This window comes from Bos taurus, chromosome 10 (assembly GCF_002263795.3).
Source record: "Bos taurus isolate L1 Dominette 01449 registration number 42190680 breed Hereford chromosome 10, ARS-UCD2.0, whole genome shotgun sequence".
In the NCBI taxonomy this organism is placed as follows: domain Eukaryota; kingdom Metazoa; phylum Chordata; class Mammalia; order Artiodactyla; family Bovidae; genus Bos; species Bos taurus.
This window is the reverse complement of record NC_037337.1, coordinates 88148934-88159958: the sequence shown is the minus strand read 5'-3', so window position 1 is coordinate 88159958 and position 11025 is coordinate 88148934. Positions and strand designations below refer to the sequence as shown.

Sequence of the window (11025 nt, the reverse complement as noted above, 5' to 3'; positions counted from 1 at the left end):
ACCACGTGGGTGAGTTGCCATGGAAACTACGGAGTTCTCTTTGAAAGCCAGGCTGGTGGAATCAGAGCTGGCTGGGGGAAGAGACCCCGGCTGGGAACTGAGGTGGGGCAACCACACCTGTTTGGCCAGTGCCCTCCGGGGCTCAGCTCTTCTCACCAGAAACCGTCTGTTTTTAGGTTTCACCAAGAGCTCTTTCCCCATAGATGACCCGCCTCCCGCGGTCCCATGGCCGCTGCCCTCTTTCCCCACACCCGTCTGAGCCCCGTCCTGATTCCCCAGAAAAGAGGGAGTCGATTATCCCGGTTATACAATACGGGGTGGCAAAAACCCAAGAGAGACAATTTTTGCCATACAAGGGGCGGGAACGGAACCTCAGGGATTATCAGGATTAAAGGATGTGTGTGTGTGTGTGTGTGTGGGAAGGAAGGGGGCCCGCTGGGACATGATGCTCCAGAGATGGGAACCCGGACCCCTACCCCATCCCCTACCCACCTGGTTCAACAGCAAGAAATCTGGCTTGGGCCAGGAAACCAGAAGGCTCGGAGTCTGACCTGAGATGGAGCCAGGGGCTTGAGCTAGCCTCAGTTAGAGTCCCCCCCAGCCACACCCAGGCCCCCCTGTGCCCTGCACAGGCCTGGTTTACAGACTGTGCTGGGACTGTGCTTGGGTCTTGTTGGCTGTCACTCTGCCCTGCCCCCCACCACTACTCCCAGTGATAGCAGAGGAGTTAAAAATTTTCTTTCTGCACTTTGCTGTGTGACTTGGGGCAAATTGCCTCCTCTGGCTGAGCCTCAGCTTCCAACCAAGAGGTAAAAAAAATAAATGCCTCATAAGGTTGCTGGGGATTAAAGCAGACAATGCATTCAAAATGCTTAGCATCGCACCTGGTGTCAACAAAAATAGAAGTATGATTACTATTATTACCTATCCCTCAACACCCCAAACAAGCCCCATCTCCTCCAGGAAGCCTTTTTTCTTCCAAGGAGAGAAAACTGGTGCTCAGACAGGAGCAGCCACCGGTGCCAAGCACTTCCCGTGTGTGCGTTCTCTCCCTGCGTTCTCGAAGCCACCCCAGGATGGAGGTGCCTTTGTTATCCCCATTGCACAGAAGTGGATGGTGGGGTGCAGAAAGTGTCTTGCTCAAGGTTATCTGCTGCTAAGAAGCAGAATCAATATTTCAAGCTCAGCCTGTCTGGTTTTAAAGCCTCATGCTTTTTCTATTACAATGTGCCCCTCCTATATAAAACAACCCCCACCCCTCCCCAGCCCTTTGCTTCCAGTTTGAAGCAGGTTATGATTGCTTCTAAGTTCTTCCTTCTCACCTGGACTCACCAGGGCAGAGAGTAAGGAAGTAAGCAGAACCAGGGAAGGTGAAGATTCAGACACTCCCTGCTCCATGGGCTGCACGCAGCCGGGAGCTAGGAGCCAGGTGGGGCATTTGTGAGAAGCAGGTGGCCTGGCATAAGAATCCCGGCAGGGAGAGGGTTCCAGGTGCCCTAGGGGTCGTCTGGATCCCGTGACAGACTCTCCCCAACCCACTCTGATTTTCTGCTCTGCTCTGACCTTGGTTTCTGGACCCCAGTCTCCCAGGCCAGGGCTGGGGAGGGCTTGAGGGATGACCTTGACCTGGCTTTGTCTGCCTGGGGATTCAAAGTGTCTCTTTTAGGTGAAGAGAAGAGAGAGAGGAGGAGGTGGAGGGTAAGCGGGGAGAGAAAGGAGACACAGGAGGGAAGGAGGAGGAGGGAGGAAATGGGGAGGGGAAGGGAAGAGAAGCGAAGCTGCTGGAGGAGCGGGTGGAGGGAAGGACACAGGGGAGGGAGGCAGGCGAGGACGACTGGCTGCCAAGTGTGATTCTGAGCTCTGAGGGAGAAGAAAGGATGAGAAAGCAAGAAATCCACTTCAAGAGAAGGATGGAAGGGGGAGGGCGATGAGGAAGGGCGAGAAAGTGAACGAGGGAGAGAGAAAGCTGCGGGTGAGGGGGAGGGGAAGGAAATGCACGGATGCGGCCTGGGGTAGGGGAGAGAAAGATGAACAAAGAGGAGATTGAGCAGCTGCCCCGTCTCCTTTCTGCCAAGGGAAGGCTGTGAGTGAATGCACTGGGAGCCAGCCCTGCTTGGTCTCAGTGGCTCCTGCCTGGCACCACATCCTTTCTGGCTCAGCAATTTCTTTGGGGGGTGGTAGGGGGTTGGGAGGCACGGGGACACCGTCCTCCGCCATCCATTCCTTTTCTGGAGCAGCATCTTGTCTGAGGTCCCAAGGAACCTCCCAAGTCTTCATGGCTAGCGCCTGGTCCTCAGAGTTCTCCCCAGGGGCACTGTCCCGGACCACCTTTCCAGAAGCTTCCAAAGAGGCAGAAACCAGTTGCTGAGCAGGTATGCATGCAGCCAAGGAATTCTCCCTTCCTCTCCCTGCTGAAACGTGACACGGTTCTTCTTCGGAGGCAGTGCCAAGCCGAAGGCTCCACTTTAACAAAAGAACTGAAATGAACTGAGATCTTAGTCGGAACTCAGCAGGTTGTGGGTTTCATCTCATCCAATCTTCACAGCAACCCTAAAGAGGTCCATACTGCTATTGTTTCCATTTTCCAGAAGGGAAAGGACAGCTAAGAGGGGCAAATGTTGATCAACAGGTGTTGATTTGCCCAGCTCACACTGAGGAGGGACCTGGGGGTCTAATTGGTGGAGACAGAGGTCAAGGCCTTCCTGAGATTTAAATCCAGGGCAGGGGCTGAGGCTGCAGGATGTGGGTGCAGGGTTGGCAGCTCTGAGGGGCCATGGGGGAGCTCATGGTCTACGATGGTTCTGGCAGGTCTTGGAAGTCTCCGTGCCTCAGTTTCCCCACCTGACATCAGCATTGCGGGAGGAATGTGTTGGGGTGGGGTGGGGGCGGAGGAGCTGGCCTGAAGAGCCAGGGCACAAAGTGAGGCCCTCTGTGAGGGTGGTGTCCACTTGGCAGGGAGGAAGACCTGGCCATGTGGAAGGAAAGCTGTGTAAATAGCATGCCCTTCCCATCAGGATCTCCAGGGAAGTCTGGCTGGGTTGGTAATACAGCCCTGCTTTCATGAGGCTTCCATGAACCTTTCAATAAAGCGCTTTGATCTATGGGCTCACTCACACACACACACACACACACACACCTCATACTTATCTTCACAGCCACCTTCCAGGGCACATAAAGTATGCCTGGCTTTATTTTATGAGGCTGGAGGAAGCCAAGGTCACTCAGCCAGCAACAGGGAGAGCAGATGGAGCCTGGATGCAAAGGCAGTGTGATAAAGTTGCTGCCCTCAAGGGTACCCCGTGGACGTCCAGGGCAACAGCGGGTCCTCAGCACCCACTCTGGGCCCAGGCCTCATCCCCTCTCCCACTTCCACAATACCCAGGGGGGTCATTCCTCAGACCCTGCTGGTGCTATTATTCCCTTGGCACTGCCCGGCAGCTTCTCTGAGTCCCTCTCCAGCCTGAGTGAGGAGCTTTGCCTGCCCCTCATCGCCCTGCAGGGCCCTGCTAGATTCTTCTGTCACCTTCAGTCAGGGTCCATGTTAGAGTACAGGTTTGGCAAAGGGCTTCCCCTCTGACCCCCCGGCCCTCCTGCCCTGCAAGATGGCAGCTGCCCTTCCCCAGGGACCAGGGATGCAGCCGCTCTTGTAGCCTGTGGTTACCATGGTGACGGCCCTCCGTCGGTTTCCGTGGGGGGCAGTGGTGAGGGCTGATGTCAGGGATGGCGTGTGTGAGCGCCTGCACTGTGTGTCCATTTTCAGCTCCAGGTGAGGGGCGGGGGCCCTCAGGGAGTGGGACCCCTGCCTCCAGGTGGGGGGCTGTCTCTCCCTGAAGCACTGTCTCAATAAGCTCAGCTGTGTCCTGGGGGCAGGGAAGACTGCATGAGAGACTGGAGGACACTGAAGTGAAGAAGGATGCTCCAGAAGGAAAACGGGAGGTTGGGGGGGCAGGTGGAGATGGGCATCCATACAGTTGTCCAAGGCGGAAGGCCTGGGTGGAGGCGGGGCGGGGTAGGCAGGAAGGAGGGAGCCAGGGCGGCAGAAGGGGGACCAAGAAGGATCCAGAGCCTCAGGGGGGCAGACCTGGGGAGGGCTGGGCCCCTTATTTCTGCCATCCACAACCCCCACCTTCCCGGAGTGGGTGGGGTGGGTGGGGGTCTCCTGCTGCGCTTCCCCCCCAGGCCGAGAGAAGGTCCCTCTGCTCCTCCGACATGATCTGTAATTTCCGGCAGACATTTGAGGTCCCTGACATCTGCATAATGTGGGCCAGTCTCTTAGCAACGGGGAACAGCTGTCTGGCATTTCCAAGATTAAACTGTAACTATACACGGTCCTTGCCAGGGGGAGGGGGAGGGAGAGAGGGGATAAACACTGCCTCCTGGCATTTTCAAACTCATTTAGCTTTTATTCATTTCCTGCCTCCAGTAAAGAGGCCAGAGATTCAGGCTGGGCCAGGCTGTTCCACCCCTGTCTCTACCATGGTTGCTGAGGTTGCAGATGGCTCTTCACCCAGATCTTTTGGCTCGTGGGAGCAGGGAGAGGGGTCGGGATACAGCACTAGCCTCTTTGGGTTTTATTGTATTTGTTTTATGTAGGTGTGGTGATCCTGGCACACGCAGGGTAAGGTGCCGCCCAGGAAGAAAGGCTGTGTGGTCCATCAGTTGAAGCCCCCAAGGTGGCTCCAGCCTAGTTTCATTTCCTCCAACTCGCTCCATGATCTTGGGCCAAATCCCTTTTACCTGTCTGCACCTCCATCTCCCCGTCTGTAAAAGGAGATGATTCTTCTACCATCCCGAGGGTTGCTGTGAAGATAAAACAAACACGCGCTCAGGCAGTGGAGCCCCGATTGATGGTGGTGGTGCCTCTCATCCCCGGTTCCCCCACCTGCCCGTCATCCATGTCAGCAACCTCAGGCTCTGCTCTGGGGGACAGAGGCGGACGCAGTCCATTTTCCCCCGGGAGCCACCACCTTGAACTCCTGTTCCCTGGAGCAATGACTAACCCCGAGGGACTGAAGCCGAACTCCGGGTCCCCATCAACACCACCCCGGGGCCCGGGCAGCTCCTGTGTCCCAGTCCTGCAGCCGGCCCTGCCGGCTCCTGCCATTTGGCCGCAGCTCCTGAACTCGTGAGAGTGTGGTGTTTTGGTTTTGCAGCGAGAAGGAAAAAATTAAAGGCCGGGTGTGGGGACAGGAGAGGAAGAAGGAGGAGGAGGGAGAAACCCTTGAGCGGCCTGGGCCGGCCAGTTCCAGGAATGCGTTCTCGGACATCAGTGCCAAAGCAGTGACCCAGGCGGGGCGGCCAGGCCGGGAGAAGGGAGAGGCCGGCTCCAGGGCGAGAGCTTGCCTCTTCCCCACCCCCCTAACCCTCCCACCCTGGCTGCCTCTGCTGACTCATCGCCGCTCCAGCTGGCAGGAGCCTTTTCTGGGGATGGCTGTTGCTAAGATTCCTCGGACATGACTGATTACTTCTCCTCGAGCCTGGTGAAAACATGTTTGTAGATTGCACGCAAACACACGCACCCGCTCCTGCGGATACCTGCCCACGTGGGTTTTGTGCCCAAGTGTGTGTCTTCTTCACCCAGGTCACCAGACATGCCTCCTGTTGTTCCCCAAGATTCCCTGACACTTAGCTTAGCTGCTAAGCCCTAGGGTCCTGAAGAAGGGCGCAGACACGCCAGGTTTCCCCCACCCCGGCCAGTAATTCAGGCAGTGGGGCGGCCGCCAGTGTCTGGGCCTGCTTTAATCTGAAGGAGTTTTCAGGTTGCCTTGAACACATTCTTGGCCTCTGTCCCTCCTCCCCTCCCTGGGTTGCTCGGTGGCCTTCATTCTGCTGTAATGATCTAATCTTCCCTTCTCCCTCTGCCTGCCAGTTTTTTTGATGTTTGCTGTTCCAGGCACTCAGCTGGGAGCTGGAATGTTCTAGAGCTGGATTCCTGGCCTGGACCTGACGCCCCAGGGGGCTCCTGGCGGTGGGGGAGTGGGGAGAGCTGCCCAGTGGCTCTGTTGCCCTGGAGAGGGGGTACCGCAGTGAGGATTCATGGATGACAAGTGCTCGGTCTTTCTCTGGGCTCTGCCGGGCCCCAGAGTCTTGGCTGGGGGGGTCCAAGGGCTCGGAGCGGGGGGATGTCAGCGTGCAGCCGTGGACACCCAGCCTCTGGTTGCCAGCGCCGCGTATGAGCTTGGTCACCTTGGGCTCTTGCTGCCTTGGTTTCCCCACCCGCTGGGCTGAAATTGGACTCCTTGAGGAGCCTGCCAGGGTTTTACCATGACAGGGCTTGGCAGGGTGCTTGGGCACCAGGCAAGGTTGTTTGTCACGGGTTCTCGCCGGGGTGGAGGGGCAGGCGGGCCCGTGCCAGCACGGAGCCCACGCGCTTCCTCTCGCCAGCTCTGCTGGGCTCAGGCTCAAGTGTGGCTTCTTTACAGGGACCCACCCCGGGGGCCCAGATCCCATGAGCAGGCGCTCTCAGCCGTGATTTAGTGGCGGTTGCTAAGGAAGGCCTGGTACCCAGCCTGGAGGGTTGAGCTGTGGCCAACCTGGATTCGGTAGGCGAGGCGAGGCTCCCGCCAGCCGCAGGAAAAATCCTCTTTTCTGAGCTCAGGGTCCTCTGGCCTAAGATGAAGACAAGGCCGGGTTCACGGCTCCTGCTGATTTTGACATGAGATGATGCAGGGCAGGAGTGGAAATGAAGAGTAAAGCAACGACAAGATGTAAAACGGGCTTTAGGCATCAGTCTGTTGCCTAATGCTCCTGGCAGCGGGACCCGTCTACTCCAGGGACCACTGCTGGGACCCCAGAGTTCAGCCTCTGGGCTTCCAGGCACATGAGCTTCCTTTTTGACTGTTTTACTCTGTAATTCCCAAACCTGACAACCCAGATAGAAGCTCTAGCCCCCTCCTGGTGAGAGTAAGGCTAGCAAGCCGGGTGCTGGCTTTGTCCAGTGCGGCTGCAGTTGGGGGTGTGGGCCAGCTATTTTCCAGATAAAGGAAACAGAGGTGCAGAAATGTAAAGAGAATGAGATTGTTAGTCGCTCAGTCATGTCCGACTCTTTGCGACCCCAGGGCATGTAGCCTGCCAGACTCCTCTGTCCATGGAGGAAGAGGAGTATTTTCTCCAAGGAGTATATATCTCCAAGCAAGAATACTGGAGTGGGTTGCCATTCCCTTCTCCAGAGCATCTTCCTGACCCAGGGATTGAACCCGGGTCTCCTGCATTGCAGGCGGATTCTTCACCGTCTGAGCCACCAGGGAAGCCCAGAGTTGTAAAGAAGCATCTAGTAAGTAATAGGGCCAGGATTCCAGCCACAGAAGTTTGTCTCCAGAGCCCAGACCTTAACCACGTCCCTTATCGTCTCCCCGTAACTGTCATGTCCCAGGATGGCAAAGCAACACCAGGCGCTTTCACCTTCCCCGCTGTTGCCATGGGCAGAACAGAAAACTGTTCCCATAGTCCGTTTCCAGCTCGGCTTCAGCCTCTGCCCTCCGGGGAGCCCACAGATTGGTGTCTCGTGAGATGAGCGTCATGGCCAGTTTTATTACTTCGTTCGCTGCTGAATGACCTGAGGCAGAGTGACCTTCAGCCGCTTGGACTGTCTCCTCCCCTTCTGTATCGTAGGCTTATGGGACTCCTGGCTTCCTTTGTTGTTCTGACATGCAACAGATCTTAGAAATGCCTTCTTCTAGCACAAAGTTACAGATGCTACCGATGTGCCTGCTCTCAGACGCGCAGACACAGGTACACACATGTGCAGAGACACATAAAGGAGCAAAGTCTTAAACAGACCCTGCGGGATCAGTCAGGCTTCTGGGAGTCTTGTGTGTTTGTTGCATTTTCTGCGCTAGGAATGATCAGGGAGCAGCTGTGAGCAAACACTGACTAGCTGGGCTCTCACACACTTGTAGTTATCACGAGCTTTTTCAGCCAGTGCTGCACACACACAGACACACACACATGTTCTTGTTCCTGAGTCTTGTCTTCCTGTCTAGACCCAGACCATAACGCATTTGGGAGCAGGATGCATCCCCAGTACTGCTTGCCATGGTGCAGCCTCCATTGGGTGATCAGTTTGTCTTTGTGCTTTGATGGGTAAAGGAAGGACAGTGGGTGATTTATGCTAACAGAATTTTTTAGTTCGATGCATCCACCACCCTTCTGATACCTTCAGTAGCCAGTACCGGGACCAAATCCCTCATCCCTCTATCTAAGCAGGCTTCTCACTCAGCTCCCCCACGCCGACCTCCCAGTGCCTGCAAAGGGTGCATCCTGCATCCCTTTGACCTCTACCCATCCCCTCCCTTCCTTTTCCATTTCACACACAGGGCTTTGAGTCAGTCACACACATACTGCCTTCTTCTCCCCCTCAACCCCTTTGATTTTCCTGTCCGGGGAAGAGCTAGGTGGAGGCCTCTGCATGGCTGTCAGAAACAAAAAGGCTTGGAGCTGAAGGGGCTGAGCCCCAGGCCTGTGGGAGACACCCGGTGAGAGCCTGTGTTCAGTCGCTCAGTTGTGTCTGACTCTTTGCGACCCCATGGACCTTAGCCCACCAGGCTCCTCGGTCCACGGGGATATTCCAGGCCACCCCATGAATGCAGTGAAAGGAATACTGGGGTGGGCTGCCATTTCCTACTCCAGGGGATCTTCCCGACCCAGGGATTGAACCTGCACCCACTCCTCCTCATTTAGACATTCCCTCCCTTGAAGCCCGCCTGGGGAACCGGAAGTACCAGAACTGTAACCGGACCCCTGGGAGCCGCAGGGTTAGCCTGTGGCAGTCTTCAGGAGGGTGGGGCCTGAGGAAATTAAAATGCTCCGAGTCCTGCTGCAATACCCAGGGCCTCCAGTGCGTGGCGCCTCGGGGTTTAGAGGCTGGAATGAGTGAGTGAAGTCGCTCAGTCGTGTCCGACTCTTTGCGACCCCATGGACCGTAGCCCAACAGGCTCCTCTGTCCACAGGATTTTCCAGGCAAGAGTACTGGAGTGGATTGCCATTTTAGGTGAGGACAAAACACACGTGCGTTCATCCGTCTCCCTCCACGGCCCGAGGAGGATGGGAAGGAAGCCAGTGATGGTGCCTGCTGGCTTCTGGGCTCTGGTTAGGCTGGAAGTGACTAGTCTGAGCCTCCCCTGCCCACCTGACTGTACAGCAGCTTTGCTTGGGGGTGAGGTGAGGCGGGGGCGGGGGCGGGGGCGGGGGCTCTGCTCCCTGGAGCTGAAGAGATGTACACAGTGTACGTGGCCCTTTCTGTGGCGGGGTGGGGGTGGGGGGTAGCCCCAGGAAGCTGAGCAGAGCTCCTGGAGCGGGCTTGCTGGGATGGGGAAGTGTGCCTAGCATCATCTCCCCCTTGTGTCAATTCAGGCCTGGGATGAGACCTCTGCTGTCCCCAATCTCATGGAGCACGACGTGTGTCTTTGTAGGGGTGCTTCTCCTGGCCTTGAGGCCGGGGGACAGGGCCGCCCCTCTGCTCCACCCGGGCCTCCTGCCTTGGCTTCCCCAATCCCCTAGGGTCGGTGGGTGGAGAAAATCCTCTCGCCATCATCGTCGGCCTGCTGGTTACACAGCGACCCCTGGTGGTTATTGGGCACCATTACAGGGAGCCTTTTATGGGGTCCTTGGTTCCAGCATGACTGCAGCCATGAAGTAAAAAGACGCTTACTCCTTGGAAGAAAAGTTATGACCAACCTAGACAGCATATTAAAAAGCAGAGACATTACTTTGCCAACAAAAGTCCGTCTAGTCAAGGCTATGGTTTTTCCAGTAGTCATGTTATGGATGTGAGAGTTGGACTGTGAAGAAAGCTGAGCGCCGAAGAATTGATGCTTTTGAACTGTGGCGTTGGAGAAGACTCTTGAGAGTCCCTTGGACTGCAAGGAGATCCAACCAGTTCATCCTAAAGGAAATCAGTCCTGAATGTTCATTGGAAGGACTGATGCTGAAGCTGAAACTCCAATACTTTGGCCGCCTGATGCGAAGAGCTGACTCATTTGAAAAGATCCAGATGCTGGGAAAGATTCAAGGCGAGAGGAGAAGGGGACGACAGAGGATGACATGGTTGGATGGCATCACCGACTCAATGGAGATGAGTTTGAGTAGGCTCTGGGAGTTGGTGATGGACAGGGAGGCCTGGTGTGCTGCAGTCCATGGGGTTACAAAGAGTGAGACACGACTCAGCGACTGAACTGGACTGGTTCCAGCACCCCACTGGGCATCTGAGCAAGGGGTTGGGTTGTGTGCGTGTGCGTGTGTGTGTGTGTTTGGGGTGTCTCAGTCTATTCCCACCGTTTTCCCCCAGCCCAGAGTCCTGGGCACTGGGGGACAAGGAGATAAATCTTGGAAGGATTCAACGCTCCATGTCACAAGGACTTCTGAGGGCCTGTCCAGGTTTTGATGAGGTAACTGTTGGCCAGTAGGATTGGATGAGGTTTCCAGAAAGGTCTTAGAGGGACTTGACCTGGGTTAAGCCCTCTGCTTCAGCTTGGGAATGTTTGGGGGCAAACTTGCCCTCAGGGGTGAGTTGAAATCTGTGCCACGCCCTGAGCCAGAATTAACAGACCCTGGTGGGGACCCGCTGGGTGATCTGATTCCACACAGTTCCTCTAGCAGCGACCATTCCCCCACCCCACCCCACCCCCACACCAAGGGGCTGCACCTGTGTGCTTTTAGGACAGCAGAATGAATGGGAAGGGCTTTGAGCAGCCCGTTGTCCACCTCTTATTTTTCACACAACTTAGGCAAGATATGGGGCTACTGAATGAAGAACCGCCCCTAGGGCATCTCCCTCCCTGGAGGCCAGGCGGCAGCAGGTCACTTCCTGTGGACTGTGCCAAGCTGGGAACCAAGTTGGTCCTCCCTCAGAGCACTGCCCGGTGTCTGAATGCAGGGCCCTCCCTGCGGATTCTCTCCGGAGGTCATAGGCACTCTTGCTTTTCTCTCCTTCCTCAGTTACTCTGGGTTGAGAAGTGCTGGATTTAGACTGGTGGGCTGGAATCCAGTTTCAGAGTATCACTGTGTGACTTTGATTCCCAAACCATT

General features: G+C 56.2%; 1 long non-coding RNA gene across 1 annotated transcript in view; it reads left to right on the top strand.

Moving 5' to 3' along the window:
* The window catches only part of LOC132346423 (uncharacterized), a 30033-nt gene that overhangs the window by 11780 nt on the left and 7228 nt on the right, over window positions 1–11025 (top strand). The window lies entirely within an intron of this gene.